This window comes from Sinocyclocheilus grahami, unplaced genomic scaffold (assembly GCF_001515645.1).
Source record: "Sinocyclocheilus grahami isolate Dianchi unplaced genomic scaffold, SAMN03320097.WGS_v1.1 scaffold94.1, whole genome shotgun sequence".
In the NCBI taxonomy this organism is placed as follows: Eukaryota; Metazoa; Chordata; class Actinopteri; order Cypriniformes; family Cyprinidae; genus Sinocyclocheilus; species Sinocyclocheilus grahami.
Window position 1 is genome coordinate 2,306,042 of NW_015505273.1, and position 12,329 is coordinate 2,318,370.

Below are 12,329 nucleotides of genomic sequence, written 5' to 3' on the forward strand. Positions count from 1 at the left end.
CTCTTCCCTTTCTGCACTGTCTCTGCATGGGAGAGAAAAGACAAGAAGGGCGAAAACACACTGTAAAGACTGTTTTATGTTATATCAGGTATGCTGTTTTGTCACTTGTTGTTAAATTAATTCTGTATGAAAGTGTTATACCATTTTCTCTTCCCTTTCTGCACTGTCTCTGCATGGGAGAGAAAAGACAAGAAGGGCGAAAACACACTGTAAAGACTGTTTTATGTTTTATCAGTAAAAGAAGAGTCGAACCGTCAACTGATGTCCGTCTGGTTACTACTCTGAGAAGAAAAACACAACGCAGATTACACCGGTCACATTCACATAGCAAGTGCCAAAAGCTTAACCAAGTTTTGTATCATACCAATGAAGTAAATTATTATTAAAAACCAAAACATGAAATATTTCGGTCAAAAATGACTGAACAGCACCAGAGGGTTAAATGGCCTCAAATCTGCACTGAAAAGAAATTGTAGATGTAGAAATAACTTTCACTCAGAAATTGCTAATAAATTTCACAATCACAAAGAAATGCATTGAGAAAATCCTTTTTACAGTGTACAGACTTGTACTGAAAGCCACAAAACTCAGATTTTGCGTTCAGTGAGTTGTCCTCCCAAACCCGTGTGCTTTGTCTTACTCATCTAAACCTCTATTTCAGCTTTTAAGTTTTGCGGTTGCGTGCGAATGCTCAAGAGCCACAGCAGAGCTGTGAGTGATGCTCTGAAGATCGCCTCTTAATTCCAGGTTTGGTTGAGAGTTTTGACAAGAACAAACCACACAATCTGCATGGATGACAAGGAAGAAGCACATTTCACAGACGCTGCAACCATCCATTTTAGCTGTCCTGCAAAACGCGCAAGAGCCGATGACATCTGAGCGCGTGTCGCAGGCGAACACTAGTTGACGTGCTGGATGGTCAAAGAGGCAGTGGATGGAAGATTGCACTTGAGTTTCACAAGAGTTTTCTCATTGTTTTTTCATGCACTTTGGTGTATCATTCATTCCTTTTAGAGGAGAGACAATATAAAAGTCTAAAACAGAATACAGAAACGGCTACAGAGTTTGCACCAGGCCTCTCTCACTGCAATAAGAACTGAAAAGTGAAATCAGTTGACCGTGGCATTTGGCTCTTTCTTTCTGATGCGCTTCTAAGCGTTAAAGCTTCACCTCTCAGCCTGTTTTGATCATGTCAGATAGCTCTGGCTCTTGACTCTCGGCTTCAGCCCTCTTCTCCGCTGTGCTCAGGTTGAGTTTGCTAGATTAAAATGACTCACTCGTGCATTGTAGTTTATTATGTTCAGATGCATGATGGCTATTATAACTATATGGATAATATACATTAAAATTTTTTTTTTAAATAAGCCTGACCAAGTCTGCATTTATTTGATAAAAAATCCAGTAAAAACAGTAATATTGTGACATATTATTGCAATTTAAAATAACAGTTTTCTATGTGAATATCTGTTCAAATGTAATTTATTCCTGTGATGCAAAGCTGAATTTTCAGCATCATTACTCCAGTCTTCAGAGTCATATGATCCTTCAGAAATCATTCTAACATGCTGATTATTATATATAATTATCATCAATTTTGGTGCTCATTTATTAATAATGGCTTAACTGCTTCTTTTTTTTGGAAACTGATTCTTTGATGAATATAAAGCTCAATAAACAGCATTTATTTGAATCAGAAATGTTTTGCAACATTTAAAATGTCTTACTGTCAAGCAATCTAATGCTTCTTTGTTGAATAAAATCATATATTTATTTTTAATATTTCAAAATATTACCTTTTTTTTTTTTATCAAATAAAGCCTGGGTAAGAAAAAGAGCTTCCTTTAAAAAAGACTCCTTTCAAAAACATTGAAAAATCTTAACTATTCCATACTACTGACCAGTAGTGTGTGTGTGTGTGTTTAATATATATATATATATATATATATATATATATATATATATATACATATATATACCATATATATTATAACCACCTATAACACCCCAGCAACTACCTAGCAACACCTTAGCAATGCCCCGACAACCACAGGCAAACTCCACTCACATTTACTACAGAAAATCAAGTTATTCTGTTTGAGTTGCAGAGTAAACAGTGTGTCTTTCTTCAGGGACTAACAATGTCAGCTACAAAAGAAAAGAAAATCATGAGATGTCATGAAGTGACAAGAGTTGATCCTGACGCCCACTTTAAACAGAGACGATTCCAAGATGAAATGTTTGTCCCTCGACTTCGTTTGAATTTATAATCGGAGCTACACGCAGCGCTTTCCTCTTGAGCAAATGCTCCTTGCAAACATAATCAAATTAACCAGAGTACATTTTCAATCAGATCTTCTCAAGCAGGCCAGATTTGTGAACTTTAAGTAATTCAAACACATCCGTTTGCTCAAATATTTACAGGCTGCCCAGATATTCAGAAAGGATCTTGATTCTAAGAAACAAATTACAGAGAGACGCTGTGAATGAGCATTTCATGAAGGCTTACGTCTCTAATGGAGCCGCTTCAGACAAGAGGAGCTGAAGAAGTCGTTTGTTTTCTGCCTCTCTCTAACCATAAGCCCATTTTCACCTGTCTGGAAATGAACTATAATCTTGCTTGGATTCCCACATGGCCGTAATCTCTCTCTTCCCCAGCGCCACACGGCCTGGACGTGGGAATAGTGCTGTAATCTGTGCTGAATGAGGGAAGTTCGGTGTGTGAAATCTGTGGACGCCTGGAGCCCAACGGAGCCTTTATCAGCCACTACAGGGACCCAACGGGGCCATCAGACATACCTTATCTACACTGAGAGACAGAGAGAGAGACAGAGGCAGATAGAAAGAAAGAAAGAAAGAAAGAAAGAAAGAAAGAAAGAAAGAAAGAAAGAACAAAAAACATAAAATGAAGGATAAATAAATGAAAAAATACAACGTGTAAAAAAATAAATTAAAAAAAAATAACAAATAAAAATAAAATGAAACGAAAATTTATAAAATTAAAATGTATAAAAACAAAACAAAAACGAACAAATTAAAGAATGTTCAAACAAAACAACAAGCAAAAACATAATGAAAAAGGAAGCTTGAATGAATTAGAAATACAAACAAATGTGTAAAACAAAATAATAAAAAAGTAAAAACATGGAAATAAGCAAATAAAAAGTATAAAAACATTAAAATAACAAAAATAACTAAAAAATAATGTTTGAAAGAACAAAAACAACAACAAACAACCAAATGAAAAACAACAAAATTAAGAATACAAGAAAGGACAAAAAAAACAAACAACAGAACAAACAAAAAGAAAGAAAGAGAAAGAAAGAAAGAAAGAAAGAAAGAAAGACAGACAGAAAGAAAGAAAAAAGAACAAATGAATACAAACAAATGTGAGAAAAAACTAACAAAAGAAGGAATAAAAAATAATAAAAAATAAAAAATGAACAAGGATGAAAAAAATTACAAAAGAAAAAAATTAAAGTATGTTTCAAAGAACAAAGAAAGAAAGAAAGAAAGAAAGAAAGAAGCAGTGTTCATAATTAGGTTGAAAAATATGCAAATATATATAAAAAAAAACATTTTTTTACCTAGCGGATTAGCGGATTTTGCCACAATGACCGGAATTAAACCATTATCTTATTGTTACTGTGTGTCCCATAATAAATATATATATATATATATATATATATATATATATATGTGTGTGTGTGTGTAAGAAAGAAAGAAAGAAGCAGTGTTCATAATTAGGTTGAAAAATATGCAAATATATATAAAAAAAAACATTTTTTTACCTAGCGGATATTCTTTTTTTGCCACAATGACCGGAATTAAACCATTATCTTATTGTTACTGTGTGTCCCATAATAAATACATATATATATATATATATATATATATATATATATATATTGTGTGTGTGTGTGTGTGTATGCGTGTACTGGTTTATATATCCTGGTGAGGACTTAAACCTGACTTCACACAGACTCATGAGGACTCGTGTCACGGTGGGGACCTAAATTGTGGTCCCCACGGGTACAAAAGCTTATAAATCACACAGAATTAAGTTTTTTGAAAATCTAAAAATGCACAAAGTCTCCTGTGAGGGGTAGGTTTAGGGGTAGGGTTGGTGTAGGGCAATAGAATATACGGTCTGTACAGTATAACAACCATTACACCTATGGAGAGTCCCCACAAGGATAGCTGACCAGACTGTGTGTGTGTGTGTGTGTAATTGTTGACAGTACAATTTAGTCTGTACATATTTTGTGTACTACTGATGAAAATAATACTCATTTAGTAGAACATGGATGTTAATTTCCTAAACATTAAGGACAGACATGCAACACAACAAGGTGACATGACAATGTAGCACACCACTGTTTGAATGTTTAGCATTCTGCATACTGTTTCACATGTTGTTTCTTTTAAGTTGGTTGCAGCATGTACACAGTATGCAGTAGCTAAGCAAATACTTTTAATATTCACAGCCACAGAAATAATAATATGGTTTACTTACGGGTTAATGGCACAGATATTCGAAGGAAACGCCACCGTAGCCCACATTAGGAATGTAAAACCAGGCTGCATGCTTGCCATTCCTTGGCCAAGCATTGACGTCTACACTGTGCACTTGTGTAGAATCCATTTCCGGCCTTAGTTCTCCAATATTCAGTTGTGCAGTTCAGAACAGAAAGCCACCTGGGTAAGCAGATTCAGAGGAACTATTTTAATAAAGTATTCCAGCTTTCCATCTACTTTCCCCAGCCTCTCTGACCCTCTGCTGTCAATGCCAACCGTGTGCATTTCACAAGGTGAAACAGTTCAATTAAGCTTCTCTTCCCTCTGAAAACGCTTCCTTTTTTTCAATTTAAGGCTGCTGATCAACCACAGACTCCTGAGGAGCACGTCTGAAACTGTATCGATGTTTTACCTGGATGTTCTGAGAAATGTTTTTTCTGGATTCTCTCAGTGTCCGCCGACACTGTGCACGTGCTGTAGTGTTGTGTGACAAATGTCAGCAAGAAACATGCTGGAGCAATTAAAAGTTTTATTTTTGAGTCGTTTGAGGCATTTGGTGTGCAGCAGTCATGGTGGTTACAGGCCTTTTTTAATACAAATCTATTATTGCACCCATCTGAACTCACCTCTACCTGCTGCAGATGACAAAAACTGTTTCTTTCTCATGACTTCATACACATAATGTCCCTCATGTATATCTCTAATTAATAGCAATGCTATTTTTCTAACTTATGTTTTATATATATTTATATATATATATATATATATATAAAACTTATCTATAAAATTTAAAAAATGTATACTGGAAAAAAAATACTTACTAGGAAAATTATTTTTGCAAGACATTATCGGTAGTTACATTTGCCTGGCTCTCCAGCAATCCCCTTCACACCTGTCTCTACCCTATTGATTTAAAACTTCCTGAGACAATTGTATTTGTATTTATTATATGCCTTTAATTATTATCATTATAATTGTCTTATTTATTATAACTATAACTGTATATTTTAATTTTACAATTAAAAATAATAAGCTAAAGAAAATGTAAACGGTGTTTGCAAAACTCGACATGACCATTCTAACGTTGCCAGGGTGTTGCTAAGCTGTTCTGAATGTTTTTAAATGCACTGCTATGTGTTTGAAACCCAAGCATTGATATATGTATTTTTTTATTTTATTCTTTTTCTCTATTTACCATGTCTTTAGAAAGATATTAGCTACATCTGGGTATAATTTAGCAAAAATATTGCAAAATTTGCTTTACAGTACAATTTGGAAAATCATTGCCAAAAATAAAAGCATTTGGGATTGCAAAATGTTGCCATTATTTTTTATATAATAAGTGAAAGTTTTGAATTCACAACAATTAAGCACATAAATGTAATTTCACTATTTGACCATTTAAATCATGTAATATGCACATCAAAACATATTTTACATTTATGCATTTTAACAAGACAGCAATGAAAACAGCTAAAAAACATAATTTTTGTATCACATTTTAGAAAAGTGGTCTCAAACTTATGCAAGTTCAAAAATTCATTGCATGAGAACTTTTTCCTATTACTAGACTTAGAAATGAAATAACATATTATACAACACAATCATAGCAGTTCTGCTGCGTCGCTGAGGGTTAGACACTTGGTACTTCTAAAGAACAAATAAAGAAAGAAGTCATTATTCACCTTGTTTAACACTGCAGCCTTGGGCAGCCTGTAACAGACTCCCTCCAAAACTACCAACGGTCAATATGTCAAAATGGTACTTTACTAGAGAAAAGAATAAAAGAAAAAGAAACATGGTAACTTCATTTAACTGAAAGTTGAAAACTTTGTTTTTTTTAATATTTCAGTACACTTAATTTAATAAACTAAAATAATTGGCCCATCAGAGACATAAAAATACATCAGTTAGATATTTCTTTCATGCAATGTCTCTTAGACATGCTTTTTGTTGCATTCACGTTTATACGACGCATAACCAACTTGCTGCATCACTTACTTTGCATTAGCATTTGCTCTCGACCGCACAGACTCAAGGGAAGCAGCAGTAACTACTACAAAGTGATTTTACACTGGTAAACACGTTTAGCATAAACTCCTGTCTGGTGGCTGTGTGTAGTGCTGCCAGCCATCACACAGCAGAGCTTCAAAGTGCAGCGTCGGGACACGCTGAGAGCCGTGTGTTTACCGTGAGACCCTCCTGATTCCAACAACAATCCGCCGAGACCCCGGCTAGACACAGTTTAGCCTAGCCTGGCCCAGGTTAGAGAAGCATGCCAAATCAAGTCTGTGACAAGAAAAATGTTGAGGGAAATGAATTTTAATGCTTTTACAGACAGAAACATGGGGGAAAAAATACACAGGGTTTGCGTATGCAATAAATTACATCAGTGTTTGCATGATTTTGTGTGAAGTAAATTGGGCCTAACAACTCTCTAATCAATACAAATTTTCTAATATATGTATTTTTTTCTTTAATTTAAATTTATTGTATTACATTAATTGCTGTTATATGTTATTTAAACATGAAAAGATTTTGGTCTATTTATGTTTAGAATAAACTTAATTTAAGATATAATTCATAATTTAAGATATCATTTAAGAATGTTAAACAATGTATTTTGGGAAAAAAAAAATTGGAACATTTTGGAAAACTTTTTTTTTTTTTGCAAGGCATTATTGGTAGTTACTGTATGTCGGCCAATCCCCTTCACACCCATTTCTACCCCCATTATATCAATTTAAACATAAACATCAATAGATTTAGGTCAATTTATGTATAAAATATACATAAATATAACATATAATTCAAGTTCCGTAAATATATCTATCTTAAGTATGTTAATAAACTGGTAAATATAAAATTTATATAAATATAAATAATCCGATTTTTATTTATTTTTTTGCCTGGCTCTCCAGCGATCCCCTTCACACCCATTTTAATTAAAACGTGACAACTCTAAGGTTGCTAGGCTGTTGCTAAGCTATTCTGGGTATTATGCTTTGTGGTTGCTTGACATTTTCTCTAAATAGCAACTCTCAAAATAATAGCTATTTTTATAATATAATAACTATTTTTCTGACATATGTTTTTCTTTAATTAAAATGTATTACATTAATTACTATTATATCTATTTAAACATCAATTTATGTATAAAATATACTTAATTTAAGATATAATTGTTAAAAACATATGCTGGAAAAATACTCAATAAGAAAATAACTTTTGGCAAGGCATTATTGGTAGTTACATTTGCCTGGCTCTCCATCAATCCCCTTCACACCCGCTTCAGCCACGTTGATTTAAAACGTAGCCGGGGCAATTCGAATTTTATTTATTACAACTATGCATTTAATCCTTATTGATATGATGGTCCTACTTATAAATATGGCCACAATATTAAATTATAAACGATAAGCTAAAGAAAAATTTGCCACAATTCCAATGTTGCCAGGGCATTACTAAGTTGTTCTGAGTGTTTTCAAATGCATTGCTGTGTTTTCTCTCTACATAATAACAAAACTATTTTCTAACATAGTGTTTTCTCTTTAATTAAAATTCATTTTATTGCATTTATTATAACAATTTAAAGATAGATTTTGGTCAATTTACATATAAAATATACTTCATTTAAGATATAGTTCCAGTTCCTTACATAGTGTAAACATATCTATTTTAAGGATGTTAAAAATGTATACTGTAAAGAAATACTAGTAATTTTTTGCAAGTAATTATTGGTTTAAGTTTGCCTAGCCCTCCAGCGATCTCCTTCACAACCGATTCTGTCCCATTCATCTAAAGCTGTCGAATAACCAATATTCAATGGCGTGCCCTCTCTGAACAGCAGGAGTTTTGTTCTGATCTTACTACAAATACAGAGGCTGCACTGCCTGGCCTTGGGATGAGCAGGCAGAGCAAGCGGAGGCGGCGTTCAGCATGGAAAGAGCTCATACTGTCTTAATAAAGCTGTGGCTTTAAAGCTGGACCTTGCTGAACGTGCTGGTCCTCAGCAGCACTAGAAACTCCACAGACACTTGGCCTTTCCTTTCCGTTTTCAAAGTAAGCAAAAAGAATTTGGCTGCTCTTTAACCCGCGAGCGATTCAGGCCCATTACGGGTCCCGTCGCACAATCAGCGTCAGAATGACACCGATGGAATTGCTCACATTGTGAGTGTCAAAGAAATCAACTGATGTTGCATTCATGTCCGTCTTTAAAAAATCTCTTCTTCATTGTGGCTTTCATGACCGCTATCAAAGAAAGAAAGAAACCCTCTGATCTAACATTCACTGTATATTAAAAGAATAGTCGTATGTATATATTAAATGTATAAAATGCATTAATGTATTAAATAAGCAACCCCATAAAAATGATAATAGTTTTAAGACTTTTACTCCATAGCTTTAGAAGTCATCTATATGTAAAATTCCATAACATAATTGTTTAGCAGATATTATCATTAAAAATTAAAAGTCTTTCTCTACTGGAGGAAGCAAATCAACAATATTTACAACTCCATATGTACTGAAAGAGAACATTTCTTTAAATAAGAAAAAAAAAATCTATATAAAAAAAAAATTAACATGCTACACCTGCACAAGCACACAATTCTAAAAGAGCAAAAAGCATCTTTCTTCACGGACGACCATTAAAAAGTAGCTGAGCATTGTGACGAATAAATATTGCAAAACATTCATTATATTATATTACGTTTTACCAGTGACTGATTTTTTAATTTTACTTAAAAGTGAAATGGATTGATTTTCCCGGACTAGATCAAATAAAATAATTTTTCAATAAAAATTATAAGCAACATGCTACACCTACACAATCCCACAATTCTGAGGGCAAAAAGAACTTCTTCACTGACAAACATTTAAAAACAAATTAAACATAAAACTCTTTCTAGGTGTATTGCTTCTTAGTGGTATGCAACTGCCCTTGACTGTATTTTGTAATTAAGAGGCAACCCAAAAAAATCTGTTTTGTTAACAGCTATTATCTCATTCCAAATAAAGTGTCTATGATTTGAAGGAAAGCACAAAACTGCTTTCTACTGATGTTGAAAACACCCTTCACAACAGTTTGAGCTGCACATCATATGCAGAAGTCTTGAGCGTCTACAGCAGTCGCTCCACGCCGACTGGAGGAAGGCTTCTTACCTGAAGAGACTGATGGGAATTGAAAACAAACAGCAAACACCTGCAGTACAGTGTCATTTTTCAGCGGTGTTTAAAAGCCTTCGTCTGTCGAAGCAGATTCTGTCACCCGGGATGAAACCGGCTCTGCAGAAGAACACGAGAGAGGCGGTTTGACGCCAGAGAAGACGACAAGTGCTCAGGAGACAAATGTTTCAGTTTGCCGTGATCGGGTAAGCAAAAAGAATTTGGCTGCTCTTTAACCCGCGAGCGATTCAGGCCCATTACGGGTCCAGTCGCACAATCAGCGTCAGAATGACACCGATGGAATTGCTCACATTGTGAGTGTCAAAGAAATCAACTGATGTTGCATTCATGTCCGTCTTTAAAAAATGTCTTCTTCATTGTGGCTTTCATGACCGCTATCAAAGAAAGAAAGAAACCCTCTGATCTAACATTTACTGTATATTAAAAGAATAGTCGTATGTATATATTAAATGTATAAAATGCATTAATGTATTAAATAAGCAACCCCATAAAAATTATAATAGTTTTAAGACTTTTACTCCATAACTTTAGAAGTCATCTATATGTAAAATTCCATAACATAATTGTTTAGCAGATATTATCATTAAAAATTAAAAGTCTTTCTCTACTGGAGGAAAACAAACCAACAATATTTACAACTCCATATGTACTGAAAGAGAACATTTCTTTAAATAAGGAAAAAAAAATCTATATTAAAAAAAATTTAACATTCTACACCTGCACAAGCACACAATTCTAAAACAGCATCTTTCTTCACGGATGACCATTACAAAGTAGCTGAGCATTGTGACGAAATCAATATTGCAAAACATTCATTACGTTTTACCAGTGACTGATTTTTTAATTTTACTTAAAAGTGAAATGGATTGATTTTCCCGGACTAGATCAAATAAAATAATTGTTCAATAAAAATTATAAGCAACATGCTACACCTACACAATCCCACAATTCTGAGGGCAAAAATAACTTCTTCACTGACAACCATTTAAAAACAAATTAAAAATAAAACTCTTTCTAGGTGTATTGCTTCTTAGTGGTATGCAACTGCCCTTGACTGTTTTGTAATTAAGAGGCAACCCAAAATAAATCTGTTTTGCTAACAGCTATTATCTCATTCCAAATAAAGTGTCTATGATTTGAAGGAAAGCACAAAACTGCTTTCTATTGATGTTGAAAACACCCTTCACAACAGTTTGAGCTGCACATCATATGCAGAAGTCTTGAGCGTCTACAGCAGTCGCTCCACGCCGACTGGAGGAAGGCTTCTTACCTGAAGAGACTGATGGGAATTGAAAACAAACAGCAAACACCTGCAGTGCAGTGTCATTTTTCAGCGGTGTTTAAAAGCCTTCGTCTGTCGAAAGACCCGGGATGAAACCGGCTCTGCAGAAGAACACGAGAGAGGCGGTTTGACGCCAGAGAAGACGACAAGTGCTCAGGAGACAAATGTTTCAGTTTGCCGTGATCAGAGGTAAAACAAGCTTCATCTTTGTGTTGGCTGAAGCATCTCTTGTACCGTCTCCACGGGGATTAATTGGATCTGCCATCCAATAAAAGCGGAAAGAAAACCAGAGAAAATAAATTACTATGATTTCCAGCCTCCTGTCCTCATTTGTCTTATTTCAGTTTGAGAGTCAGACTTAAAACAAGGCCTGTCCTTCCTCTCGCTCATCCTCTTACCTCAGGCTTTACCCTCCACACGACCTCGACTGCTGCAGACAAACAAACAAGCATTAAAGGTCACTGTACATTTAGTTATTAATTGTAGTTTTAGATTTGAAAACAACTTGGATCCTGTTTACCTTAAAGCCTCGGTTCTCAGAAATGGATTGCAGGTCTGTTTTGATGGAACGCATGCAACAGAGAAAAAAAAGCATGATAATAATTTAAAAAAAACTTCATTGTGCATAGGCAGAAAAGCCAAATAAATGTGCTTATAGCAATAAATGAAACTCAGGATTTGGCAAAATTGTGTATGTGGAACACCTTATATTATTATTGAAACATAACTGTATAAAACACAATATTCTAATATTAAAGGGGTCATATGATGCGATTTCAAGTTTTCCTTTCTCTTTGGAGCGTTACAAGCTGATTGTGCATAGATAAGATCCCTGAAGTCTCAAAACCAAAGAGATGTTCTTTATCAAAGTTAAGACTCTGCCACGCCCCCCTAAAACGGCTCGTTCTAACACGCCCCCACATATCTACCTCACTATGTGGAAATATTTGCATAATGCACAAGCATTAAAGTTCACTGTACATTTAGTTATTAATTGTAGTTTTAGATTTGAAAACAACTTGGATCCTGTTTACCTTAAAGCCTCGGTTCTCAGAAATGGATTGCAGGTCTGTTTTGATGGAACGCATGCAACAGAGAAAAAAAAGCATGATAATAATTTAAAAAAAACTTCATTGTGCATAGGCAGAAAAGCCAAATAAGTGTGCTTATAGCAAAAACGAAACTCAGGATTTGGCTAAATTGTGTATGTGGAACACCTTATATTATTATTAAAACATAACTGTATAAAACACAATATTCTAATATTAAAAGGGTCATATGATGCGATTTCAAGTTTTCCTTTCTCTTTGGAGTGTTACAAGCTGTTCGTGAATAGATAAGATCC